A 14,436-nucleotide genomic window follows, 5' to 3' on the forward strand; every position below is an offset into this window, starting at 1 on the left:
ATTTCAGTTCAACGCATAAACAGATATGACGAGTTAAACGAAATAATGATGGACGGTTACCTTCATCTGTCCACGAAACGTTCATATTCTGTATTGATGAATACTCTGCATATTTGCACTTACTTTATTATGATGTTCAATATGTCGTTCATTTAGTGCTAGGTGGCAGACTGAAGCAGTTGTAACTCCAAAAACACGTCAGTCAAGTCCTTGAGAATGAAGCTGAAGACGGCGTAATGTTAACAAACATGCGTGTATCCATTGATACTGTTTCACACTGTTCTCGGGAAATAATGGAAAAAAGTGTAATTTACATTCTTACAGAATATAAGACCAATACGGCAGCTTGAGTAAAACGTCCATAACAGTCAGGAAAAGTGAAAGGGGAATGTCGGAGCACAAGTGCGGATTGCATAGGATTGAGATAGAAATTGACCATGTCGGATTCAAAGAAATCGATCGGAATTTTCCTAAAGTGATTTGGGGAAAGCACAGGAAACCTGGATATCCGGCCCGAGGCTTGACTCCCGTTCTTCCCGAATTTGAGAGCACGTATGCCTACCACTGCGCCACCTTGCTCGATTTAGCAAACAGGAGACAGCTCATCACGAGCGAAAGCAGCATGGGGTTAGTCTCAGGAAAATGTTGCGGGGGCCTTATAAAGTTATTACAACCATCAGAGAAGTTGGAATACGAACAGTACCTACCTGTTTAAATATGTTGGCAGCTGAGCACAACATAAATCAATATCAGGCAACGGGCGTCAAACGACGAAGAGACCAGACATCGTTTGACTATATGATCGTAAGCCTGTATCATCCACGCGCTCAATTCACAACCAAGTACATAAGTGTATCTCCCGGGAGGGATTTAGGGTGCAACGAATAAATACATGTAGTCGTTGCAACGGCAAATGCCAGACTCAGATTTATTAAAAGAAGTCCACGGGAATTAATCCAACCCCAGACAGTCCTGGTCCACATCATCACAGTTGATCAGCAGGTGAGCTAGGGTATATTCAATGGAGAGCTTTGCGTTTCATCACAGGTTCGTTTGGTGTACTTGAGAGTGTCGCAAAACTGCTGGAAAAATTATAGTTGGAAAAGGAACAAGAAGGACGGTCTGTATCGTAGAGTACCTTACTCCCAAAATTTCAAGAGCAGCACTACGAAACTATTATTTGTAGAGTCAAGTATGAAATATTTCGAGTCCCCCGTATGTACTGTTTTCTGACTGTTGATGTGGCACTCTCGTAAATGAAGACTGCTCTGTAAATTTGCTCGAGACACTTTCTTTATCTTAATAGTGCGACGGCCTGGTGCAAGTCTTTCATACATTGTAGATGACAAACGTCATGATGGCAGATCGGAGGCAGCCAATTGGAGGATGGTATGCGGTCGTCAATAACAAGCTCTTAATTGAATGACGTCAATGTGCTTGAAACACAAATTGCTCCCTTTGTATGTTCGGTCTTTTGTCTCTTTCGGCGCTTACTTCATGTTGACGTTTTTGAAATCGATGCATACACAATATCGTAGGAAAGGCAACTGCGTATAATGGCCTGACGCATAGGTTCTGTTGTGTGGTGACAATTCGGACGTGGGTTGGGGAAGTTAGCGAATATAAATGCGAAATCTAATGTGGATATGACGACTTGATTGTGGTGACTGATTTATAGCAGCCTGAGTAAGACAATGGTTTTAAGAACGCAAAGCAACTTGGGTCTTACGCGCCCATGTCAGAACTGCAGAACACGAAGACAAAGGAGTAATAAACGACTACACATTAATCCCAATCGACAGAAGAGAAGACGGCTAAAAACAACGACCTGGAGAAAGGTTCATAAAATAGGCAATAGACAAACGGAGGTCCTGAATTAAAAATTAAATGGCTTTTGCCATATTGCTACGACGGATGAAAAGTGAAACGCGGTAGACAGCCCGCGCGTCGTTCGCTAGAACGGCCGGTGGCTCAGGCGGCAACACGAATTAGAACGTAATTGGTTTAAAAAGGGGCATTCCATAAGGAAATGGCACACCGTCAAAGGTTGAGCGCAATGAGTGCAAAGTGGTGGTGGAGCACCACTTAACAAATGGCGATGGCTAAAGAGACAATGCCCGATACGCAATCTAGCTACAATGATCTTCTCACGGCGAGAGGGTCGAGAGGAGGTCGTCCAAGCCGCTGGGAGAGGCTTAATAACGCGGAGCTTGCTCCCACGAAGGAAGCACCAGTGTTGCTAACAGACGGCAACACAGATCGTCAGAGGGAATTTAAGAACCAGCGGGCTGAGGTTCGAGGACTACAGCCTTGGCAGCAGCGTCAGCGGCATCGTTTCTTGTCAGGCCGACCTGACCAAGAACCCGCATAAACATCACAGTGGCTCCACTGAGAGTGAGCAAGTGACAGCTCTCCTGGACCCTTTGCACTAAGGTGTGGACGGCGTAGAGCATACAGAAAAGCTTGTGTCGCCGGATGTACTGCGTGGCCTGATATATGGCGAAGAGCTGATACCGGAAAACGTCGCCACCAATGACAAAGGTACATCCGACACCACGGTCGGTCCGAGAGCCATCAGTCTAGACAATGGTGCTCTCTCGAAGTTGCATGCGGAGGTCGTGAAACTGAAGGTGATAGAGCGAGGCTGGAGTAACGTCCTTACAAAGCGAATGAAGGGCAAGGTTAACACCGCCCGCCGCACGAAGCCAAGGTGGTAAAGGGTTTACACCCACCGGGAAAGTTGCAGGTAGCGTGAAGTTAAGCTGCGGAGCAAGAGCTGAAATGAATCTGCTGGAGCAAGAGGCGAAAGCGAACTCCAGGAGGTAACAGAAGAGGGATGCACCTCATACTGGCGATCAAAGGAGTCATCGAAGAAGGAGGCATAGGACGGTGGCTACGCATGGCAGACAAACGGCATCCATACCTGCTGAGGAGAAAGTCACTGTGGTAGGACAGCGGTAGTTCGGCAGCTTCTGCATACCGGCTCTCAACCGGGCTAGTGTAAAATTTGCCAGTGGCCCAACGGATGGACGATATTGGACAGTACTGAGATGGAGTAAGAGGAACGGACATGTAGATGCATAAACGAAGGATCTGAAGTCTAATTTCGAACGGACAAGGGCCCGGTACAAACGGAGGAGGATGGTTAGATCTGGTCCCCAGGAAGGACTAATGAGGACATGTAGGACATTGAGGGACTGCATACAGCAGGCTGTCAGGTAAGACACGTGGGAGGACCAAGAAAGTTCCCTACCGAGCATGAGCCCCAGAAATTTCGTAGTTCCAAAGAACGGCAGAGCAACAAGCCCAAGGTGTAAAGATGGAGGAAGAAACCAATTGCGCTGCAGGAATTCACGAAAATGGTTTTGCCAGTGGAAAAACTTAAGCCATTGTCAATGTCCATGATCCATGAGTGAAGACGTTCGAGACATCGCTGAAGACGCGGTTCAATGGGACAAGTCCGTGGAGAACTGCAATAGATGACAAAATCGTCAACAAAAAGGGAGCCGGAGATGACCGGTGGGAGACAGTCCGTTAAAGGGTTAGTAGCGATAGCAAACAGGACGACGCTCAGAATGGAGCCCTGAGGCACACCGTTTTCCTGGATAAAGGTGGCCGACAGGGCAGAACCCACACGTACCTTGAAAACGCTGTCTTTTACAAATTTGTGTAGGAAACGGGATAGCCGGCCACGGAAACCCCAGATTGAATGGTGATAGACCCATTCACAGTAAGCGAAGTGATTGGCTTTCTACTAGTTGTAATGTGACTAACCAAATTGTGACGCTCAAGATTGTCGAAGTACGTGTTAACTACTTACGCGCGTCTCTTCAGGTGAAACTTCCGGGTTGAGAGGCCGCGGTCTAAACATAAAACTGTTTTTGACGTTCCGTGCGTATCTGCGACAGAAATCTTCAAACAGCTGCATAGAAAGCGCAAGGAGGCACCGAATTTGCAGTCGGAATAGGAGCTGTGTAGTGATCATCTCCATTGTTGTGATGCCCGCTGTGTGGCAAGGTTATCTACTTAAAGTAATTGATCGTAAATCTCCTGGCGCAAATCCGCCAAGAAAGCTGCCAAGGATGCGGTCGAAAAGCCTAGCGAGTTTTGACTGAAATAAACACCGATGGTGAAAGCTGATATATTTTGTTTCCCAGAAAACGACTTACTTTTCCCCGACAATGATACTAATTATAGGTATCGGAGGTTGCCGTCGCATTACAATTAATTTTTAATGTTAACCTAAGCCGTTAATTAAGGTTTGTTAAAAAATAAATCCCTCAGAAACGCTACAGTTGCAAGCGTTCTACAGAGTGACGTGGAGTTTCACGTCTACATCAATGCTCCGAGAATCAAATTATAGACGTTAGTGAAAAGTACACTACTGGCCATTAAAATTGCTACACCACGAATAAGAAGTGCTACAGACACGAAATTTAAGCGACAGGAAGAAAATGCTGTGATATGCAAATGATAAGCTTTTCAGAGTATTCACCAAGTTTGGCGCCGATGGCGACACCTACAACGTGCTGACATGGGGAAAATTTCCAACCGATTTCTCATACATAAACAGCAGTTGACCGGCATTGCCTGGTGAAACGTTGTTTTGATGCCTCGTGTAAGGAGGAGAAATGCGTACCATTCCGTTTCCGACTCTGATCAAGGTCGGATTGTAGCCTAACGCGATTGCGGTTTATCGTATCGCGACATTACTGCTCGCGTTGGCCGAGATTCAATGACTGTTAGCAGAATATGGAATCAGTGGGTTCAGGAGGGTAATATGGAACGCCGTGCTGTATCCCAACGGCCTCGTATCACTAGCAGTCGAGATGACAGGCATCTTATCCGCATGGCTGTAACGCATCGTGCAGCCACGTCTCGATCCCTGAGTCAACAGATGGGGAAGTTTGCAAGACGACAACCATCTGCACAAACATTTCGACGACGTTTGCAGCAGCATGGACTATCAGCTCGGAGACCATGGCTGCGGTTACCCTCGACGCTGCATCACAGACAGGAACACCTGAGATGGTGTACTCGACGACGAACCTGGGTGCACGAATGACAAAATGTCATATTTTCGGATGAATCCAGGTTCTGTTTACAGCATCATGATGGTCGCATCTGTATTTGGCGACATCGCCGTGAACGCACATTGGAAGCGAGCATTCATCGCCATACCGACTTATCATCCGGCGTGATGGTATGGGTGCCATTGGTTACAAATCTCGGTCACCTCTCGTTTGCACTGATGGCACTTTGAACAGTGGACGTTACATTTCAGGTGTGTTACGACCCGTGGCTCTACCCTTCATTCGATCCCTGTGAAACCCTACATCTCAGCAGGATAATGCACGACCGCATGTTGCAGGTCCTGTACGGGTCTTTCTGGATACAGAAAATGTTCGACTGCTGCCCTGGCCAGCACATTCTCCAGATGTCTCACCAATTGAAAATGTCTGGTCAATGGTCGCCGAGCAACTGGCTCGTCACAATACGTCAGTCACTACTCTTGATGAACTGTGGTATCGTGTTTAAGCTGCATGAGCAGCTGTACCTGTACACGCCATCCAAACTCTGTTTGACTCAATGCCCAGGCGTATCAAGGCCGTTATTACGGCCAGAGGTGGTTGTTCTGGGTACTGATTTCTCAGGATCTATGCACCCAAATTGCGTGAAAATGTAATCACATATCTAGTATAACATATTTGTCCAATGAATACCCGTCTATCATGTGCATTTCTACTTGATGTAGCAATTTTAATGGCCAGTAGTGCACTTTGTGTACCACTGCCTCCTCCCCCTCTCCTCTTCCAGTCACGGAAAGTGCGCGGGAAGGTAGTCTGCAAGCTTCCATGCAACCTCGCGTCTCCGTCATTTTACCTTGACGGTATTTTCGGGCTTACATGGTGGCTTGCAGAGTATCTATGTAGATGTAGATTTGCTTGACTCTTCTAGAGCCTTAAGCTTTAGGAATTTCAACAGTAAACCTCCCCGTAATGCACAATATCTGCAGTGACCACCTTCGTGGCGCTTTCGTGCGACGAAACGTGCTAATCTTACGTGGATCTTCTCTTTTTCATTTGTTAATCAAATCTGAATAGTGTCTCATACCGAAGAGCAATACCCAAGTATAGGTCGAACGACGGTGTAGTAACCTGCGTCTTTCGCATTTTCTGAGGGTTCTCACGAATCTGTCTCGCATTTGCCTTTCCTACGATTACTTTTAAGAGGTCGTTCCACTTTAAATTGCCGCATACGCATACTCCCAGATATTTAATGAATGTGGCTACTTCAAGTGACTGTTCGGAAATTGTGTGACCATGCAATAGTTGAGATTTCTACCTATTTATGTGCAATACCTTACATTTGTTTATCTTGAAGATCTGCTTACGATCCCTGCGTCAAAAGTTGATTCGTTGCACGTCTTTCTGCATTTGTTACATTTTTATAGCGCTGCTGTTTCTCTGTATATAAATTGTTAACCGAACAAACTAGCTCGCTTACGTATATCAGGTCTCTCTCTTAAGAGTCACCAGGTGTATTTTCTTTAGTATATCGGCAGATATTTGCAATTAAATTTTTGCATTGTGTCGAAAGAGTCACCTCAATCAAATAGTGCTCATCATGTCTTTCATACGGCGTCCACTGTCAACAGAAAGCTTCGATTTGTTTCCCATTACAATGAAAATGATTTTTAAATCATAAAATTAGTCTGGCAAGATATTTGTTTCATCGATGCACATTAACAGGGTCAGTAAAACTCTAAGAATAATCAGTACTCCATCGGCGACAGCACTGCTACCGCAAAATGCGCAGCGCTACCGATTCGCTGCTGGACTGTTGTTTACTCTTTGTATTTTACTCTTAATACGTATCGATGGAACATTCGGTCCAGACTAATATGGGAGCCCTCTATCTAATGGGCAAGTAAAATTCTGCTTTAAAAATAATTTTCATGGAAACAGGAAACAGACCGAGGCTTTCTGTTGAGTGGCCGTCGCATTAAAGACATGATGAGCACTATTTGTCTGGGGTGAGTCTTGCTACGCAACTGCAAAGTGAAACTGCAAATATCAGCCGAAACACTGTAGAAAATACACGTGACTACTCTTAGGAGAGAGAGACACTGTATTTATGAGTAAGTCCTTCGCTGACTACAAAAATATATTTCTAGATACTGCTAACCGATTTGTTGCAATGTCGTTGTTTTATCAATACTTGAAGAGTTAAGCTATAATTAGACCAAAACGCGTTTCTGTGTCAAACATATTCTTTTGAAATAAAACCTATTTCTATAATCCGGGGAAGATTTCATGTTCACCCTGTTTAATGAGAACGGTAATGGTCCTCCAGCACTCCCTTGGGATACGCCAGAAGCTACTTTTACGTCTAAAGATTCATCTCCTTGCTTTAATGTATTTGCTAGGAACTTTTCAGTGAAATCAGAAAGCTGGTGTAGCATTTCGTTCGCGCGTGTTTAGTTCATTATGTTCCTATTGCACTGCAGTCCACGATGCATACGCAGAGTGGATTTAAACACTCCTGAGGTCCTCCTTTGCTTGTATAAAGAAGTATCGGAAAATTAGTGTAAGTGTACATCGTCAAAGCCTTAAACCTTCCATCCGGATGCAGTCTCACTACCGTTCATCCGAGCAAAGCAAGTGGAAACAGGGACCATTTCTTCGTGCATAACGAGCTACAAGTCACATACACTGGTCAGCCAGAACAATATGGGGACCGATGACCTTGCAGTTTGGTCCCTCCCTCCCCCCCCCTCCCACCCTTTTAAACCAACCAGAACATTATGACTACCTACCTAACAGACGGTATGTCCAACACTAACATAGGTAACAGAGGCGACGCGTCGTGGCTTGGAGACGAGGTCAATGGAGAGAGTTGCACACTCAAGTCAACTAATTCCCATAAATTCCTGGGAGGGGGGGGGGGGGGGGATGAGCTTAGACGCCACGTTAAATCACACCCAGATGTGTTACACTAAGTTCAGATATGGCGACCTGGGGGGGGCAGCACATCAATTGAAACTCGCCACTGTGCTCCTCGAACCATTCTGTCACACTCCTGACCTTGTGACAAGGTGTATTATCGTGCTCAAAAATGCCACTGCCAAGATATACGTGGTCTGCAATCTCTGTACGACACTCCTCGGCCGTCATGGTGCCTCGCACGAGCACCGCTGGACCAATGGATGCCCACGTGAATGATCCCCACACCATAATCATAATGGAGCCACCGTCAACTTTTCTCTGTCCCGTAGTGCAGGAGTCAAGGAACTGTTCCATTGGGAGACAACGGATTCGCGCCCTCCCACCGGCATTATGAAGAACGTACCGGGATTCATCAGACCACGCAACGCTCCGGCACGGAAACAACATCCAGTGCCGATGGTCACGTGCCCCTTTCAGTCGTAGTTGCCAATGTCGAGATGTTAACATTGGCACATTCATGGATAGTTGGCTGCGGAGGCCGATCGCTAAAACTGTTCGGTGCACAGTGTGTTCAGACGCACTTTTACTCTGCCCATCTTTGAAGCCTGGTGTTAGTCCCGCCAAACTTCGCCCCCCCCCCCCCCCCCCCTCCTGTCCTGTTTTGTCAGTCTGCCAGCCTCCGACGTCCGACGTCTGTAACGAAGGGTTGCTTCCCAACTCCAGGCATATCAGTGTCCTATCAATTTGTCTTAAACCAAAATGTTTTAGCGTCCTATACGGTCTAATACAGGAGGGTGCATTCTTTTATCGCTTCATTGGATGACGCCATCTACAGCAAAGACATCTGACGGTTGACCGAACATCCAGATATGTTTCACGCAGATTTCTGTCGTCCAACTGTGGCACCTCACGCTTATCGGTAGGAGGTGCCTCTGTCATTCAGAGCAGCCGGCAACGGGTTTCACTGTCTCCCTTCTCTCATCGTCATACAACTGAATGCGCCTCATTCACCGACCGTATCTGTCGCCCTCGAATCCACAGAAAAAAATGTCTCATCAACATGTCACTTAGACAAAAATTTGCCATACTTACTATGCATTCCCGAGCAGCCCTTACAGTTTGCAGACGATTCTATCGTATACCATCGAATTAAGTCATTGGAAGAACAAAGCGAATTACAAAATGATTTCGACAAGATACGTATCTGCATGTTGCGAAAAGTGTCAGTTGACTGAACAATAAAAATTGTGAGGTCCATCACGTGCATACTGAAAGAAAACCGTTAAATTTCGTTTACACGAACTGAGAATCGATTCAACTACATACCTATAAATTTCTATTACCAACAACTTAAATGGAATTTAACAAACAGAAAATACTGTGGAGAAGGGGAGCCAAAAAAGAATGCGTTTTGTTAGAAGAACCCTGAGAAGGTGCAACAGCACTACTGGAGACACTGCCAACACTATATTTGTTCTACCGCTTGTCGAGTATTGTTGTAAGGTATAGGATTCATACCAGACAGGATCTACGATGGCTATCAAAGAAGTTCGAAGTAGATGCGCTCGTTTTGTATTATAGAGGGGAGAGACGGACATGAATACGATCATGGAGTGGAATGGCTGTCACTAAAAGGCATTTTAATCAAAAACTTTCTCCTACGTATCCATGTATGCTTTTTCTTTTGCTCCCAAGTATGCATAGAGAAACTATGATTGTGATGAAATAAGAGAAATCGGAAGTCGCATGGGAAGACGTAACTGTTTGTTTTTCCCATGCGCTATTCGAGAGTGGAACGGTCTAAAAGAATGTTGGTTGTTATACGAACCCCCTACCAAACTCGTATGTGTGAATTGCAGAATAGTCATTAGATGTAATCATGTAGATGTTGAGAAGCACACTATTTGGATCTAACGAAGACCGCAGCAAATTGGTTTATAGCTTTAGGAAATCAAATAATATGAGAGTGTCTTGCTATCTCAGATTAGCACTAGTTGGCCCAAACGCACCGCATATTAATGTTATAAATACACTGAAGCGTCAAAGAAACTGGTATATGCAGGCGTATTCAGAGATACATAAACAGGCAAATACGGCGCTGCGGTCGGCATTGCCTATATAAGACAAGTGTGTGGCGCAGTCGTTAGATCGGTTACTGGTGTTACAATGTCAGATTATCAAGATGAAAGTGAGTTTGAACGTGATGTTATAGTCGGCGCACGAGCGATGGGACACAACGAGGTAGCGATGAAGTAGGGATTTTCCCGTACGACCATTTCACGATGCTACAGAGAATATCAGAAATCCAGTAAACTATCAAATCTCCGACATCACTGCGACCGGAAAAAGATCATGCAAGAACGGGACCAACGACGACTCAAGGGAGTCGTTCAAGGTGATAGAAGTGCAACCCTTCCGCACATTGCTGCAGATTTCAATTTTGGGCCAGCGTCAAGTGTCAGCGTGCGAACCATTCAGCGAAACATCATCGATGTGTGCTTTCGGAGCCAAAGGCTCACTCGTGTATCCTTGATGATGATTGTACAACACAAAACTTTACGCCTCGACTGGGCCCGTGAACACCGACAATGGACTGTTGCTGACTAGAAACATGTTGCCTGGTCGGACGACTATCTTTCCAAGTTGTATCGAGCGGATGGACGTGTACGGGTATGGAGACAACCTCACGAATACATGGACCCTGCATGTGAGCAGGAAACTTTTCAAGCTGGTTGAGGCTCTGTAATGGTGTGGGGCGTATGCAGTTGGAGTGATATGGGACCCCTGATACGTGTAGATACGACTCTGACAGGTGACACGTACGTAATCATCCTGTTTGATCACCTACAACCATTCACGTCCATTGTGCATTCGGACGGACTTGGACAATTCCAGCAGGACAATGCGACATCCCACGCGTGCAGAATTGTTACAGAGTGGCTACAGGAACACTCTTCTGAGTAAACACTTCCGCTGACTACCCAACTCCCCAGACACGAACATATTGAGCGTACCTCAGATGCCTTGCATTAGGACGCTCAGAAGAAATCTCCACCCTCTCGTACGGATTTGTGGACAGCCCTGCAGAATTCATGGTGTCAGTTCTTTGCAGAACTACTTCAGACATTCCATGCACTTCTGCACACTCGCTGGGGCTCTACACGATATTAGACAGGTGTACCTGTTTCTTTGGCTCTTCAGTGTATAGTTCATAAACAGTTTGTTTTCGACATATAAATACAATCCTTACCTGCGCAGTCCATAGTGGTTCTTTTTGTCAGTATTATCGCCAATGAGCTAGGGAGAAATGCCTTTGCGCACACCATAGTATTTTTTATTTTCTTGCCCACGTAGATGTCATTGCATTGACTTGTAATTCTCTAATGATCCGCTCAATATCAGTGATTTTAATGCAGTTGATGGTCTTTCACGGACCTCCACCACATCTATTCCCAATGAGACGCTATTCAGAAATGAGAACCTCCGGTTGTTTGGAAAAGTAGAAGTGTTCCCTGACGGTCTCTTTAGTCGATGCGACTGCTCGCAATTGTCAGGGCATCCTGGTCAAATCCCAGCGTGGCACTAAATGTAACTGGTCACAACGTATTCATCACGCTTCAGGTTCTGCATTTCTGAACGAATTTCACTGATACTTCCTGACACTGATTTCACCCCCTTGATTGCACTCACTCCAATACATTCAGTTTCATTTAGCTGACAGTCATGATTGGCGTGACACGGTAACAGTAATCAACACAGCGAACTGCAGTGGTTTGTTTCGTACTCTGAAATGAAATTCTTGCTACCTTCACAGAACAACAACCTTTGTAACTAATAGGCCCTTTCGTTGTTCGCAAGTAATTAGCTACTAATACATTTCCCCTTCCGTCCGTGTCCAATACAGGGGAGCTCTTACAAATGACACAAATTTCCATGTATTTTGAGTAGACGCAGAACAACGAAATTAAACAGCTCACTAAATCGCTCTCCAAACAGTTTGCGTAGGTAAAGTCTTACTCGGTCACATGGCCTTCTTTAAACATACACAAAAATATTTTCAGTCGTAGACTGGGCCGTAAAGCTCCAAGGGGACGGTAATGTATACTAACTTGTGGGACCGAAGGAAAGAAAGAACAGTGACGTAACAGCTCCAGCTGCTGATAACACTATTAATCTGACTTAACACAACTTTTAAGAGCTCAGTGACAAACTGCACTTCACATACAACCTCTGCAAAATAATCATTTCACCCATGAAGCGTATGCTGTGCATCAAAACAATGTCGGATTACTTTGTTCAGTTTAAAATACCAATTACAAAAAAATTACCAATCTGACGCAGCAAAATGAAGTAAATAAACATCTTTCTGAGACTGTACTACATTGAAATATTAGGTTTCCAAATAAGAAGATTACATAACAATTATAAAGAAGAAAAGTTTAGATTTTTACTGCGCGGCATTTCCATTGTTCTTACGAACATTCCAAGTACAATGGGAATGACGTCTTCCTCGAAAGAACGTCTTGAGGTACACGTGTGTGTATCTGATAAACTAATCCCTAGTATATCAATACATGTCATTGTGTTCCAAGCTCAATCGTGCCCTAAAAGTCAATGATTTCATGTATTGTGGAAAAGGAATGTATTTAGGTCAGACTGATGCTCTTTAAAGTGACAATTCGCAGCATCTGTCACACGTGACAATATACAAGCCAGTAAACAGAAGGAAAACGCTAATTATGCAACAATAATTCAGCTGTGCGGCATAATTTATGTTGGCTCCCCCTTCGAAGTCATAGGTAGGTACGTTGTTATAAATCCTGTGTTCATGGAAGTGGTTTAATTCCATGTTTAACCGTCTTATTTTCTATAACTATTATTAGTTTCCTCATCTGCATCGGGTTGCAGTGTAGAGGGACTGATTCCTGCAGTATAAAATAAGCTGTCTCCTGTGGTGTGAGTACTACATTTAAGTGAAGTGAACACACTCGAAAATTGTAGAAAGAGGCTTTCACGATCAATTGAGTAGATGCACCTCTAATTTCTTCGTTATACTTTTGTAACGTATTCCAAACTACACAGTGCTTCTGGGACAACTTACTTCACCTGTTAATTAGTTTGCTGCGACGCTTTAATATTCGGATACTCAACATCCAGTCCAGTATCGGGCACGAAACATTCTGTCATTTGGAGATGTCACTGATGTGTAACATATACACAAATCACAAACACAACTATTGCTTTTTATTAATTTGTCTGTGATAATGGTAGTTGAGCTCGATGGCTTTGAATTAAATTACTTTAAGAAATACAACAATCGGCCATTTGTCGTACTGTTTTATGTATGCTTCCACATCTTCAGTTGGCGTATCGTAATTCTCATCAATACATTTTCTGGACTGCATTTTGAACTCTGAAGCTGCCTTATGTTCTGTAACTTTTTTCGTATTTATGTAATTAGCGCACACACGTTAAGCTTCACTGATAGAGCGCAACGAAATGTTTCGGAAATTACGTCCAAACTGAAGTTAAATTTTTCCTGGTCTATTCTGAACCTACTTCTGAAGTCAGCTGTGTTTACAGAATTAATATTGGCAGCTTTATAATTTGACATTTATTTCAATATCACGTAAATATTAATCGTGTCGCATTCCTTCCTTAGTACACAATGTTATTAGTGTAATGAATCGCGCTATTTACAAAATAAAATGAACTGTAGCGTTCAAAATGCAGTCGACAGATATGTTATATCGAAGAAAATATAAATGTATTACAGCAATTACAGATGGAAGAAGGTCCGAATCGTTCTTGGCATAAATAAAGCTGTATAAAAAGTGGCTGGTTGCTGTATTTCTTCAAATGGTATTACATTATAAGCACAAAAAAATCATACTGTACTCAAAGTTGAAGCCTGACAATGAGCTGAAGATCACACACACACACACACACACACACACACACACACACACACAAAAAAAAAAAATCAGAGCTGTGGAACACAAACAAGAAGTATTTTGCAATGCAACGAAGCTAACAACTTTATGTATGTTTGTTATCCAAGCATCTGTTCAGTTAAACAACTTAGTCCGCCTCCGTGTGTCTGATGTGGACACGGGCTCGGTTCCCAGCGCTGGCGGTGCTTTTTCTTCGGTGGGACAACAGGAACGGAGTGCAAACAGCTTCGTGTTGTCAGATGGGACGCTTCTTAAATGAGAAGTTTCAAAAGTCGACAAAGGCCTGGAGAGCGGTCTGTTGACCACAAAGCGATTCACACCGCATCCGCATGACGCCACATGGCAGGGGGATGACACAGCGCCCGGTGAACATCGCGTGGTTTTAAGCTCCTGATTGCGGAGTTTACTTGAAACGACGTTAATTTTAATTCGTACTGTCACAGGTAACTGGCGTCGAGGCAGAAAAGCACCCAAACATGAATGTCACGATTGTACACAACACCAAACAGTTCACTAGTTCGAGATTTACACTA

The 14,436-nt window shown here is 44.3% G+C and overlaps 1 protein-coding gene across 16 annotated transcripts in view; it reads right to left on the reverse strand.

Annotated features, from left to right (window-relative positions):
* The window catches only part of LOC126336946 (sodium bicarbonate cotransporter 3), a 1,595,930-nt gene that overhangs the window by 904,178 nt on the left and 677,316 nt on the right, over positions 1–14,436 (reverse strand). The gene's annotated exons all lie outside the window — the stretch shown is intronic.

Source organism: Schistocerca gregaria, chromosome 2 (assembly GCF_023897955.1).
Source record: "Schistocerca gregaria isolate iqSchGreg1 chromosome 2, iqSchGreg1.2, whole genome shotgun sequence".
In the NCBI taxonomy this organism is placed as follows: domain Eukaryota; kingdom Metazoa; phylum Arthropoda; class Insecta; order Orthoptera; family Acrididae; genus Schistocerca; species Schistocerca gregaria.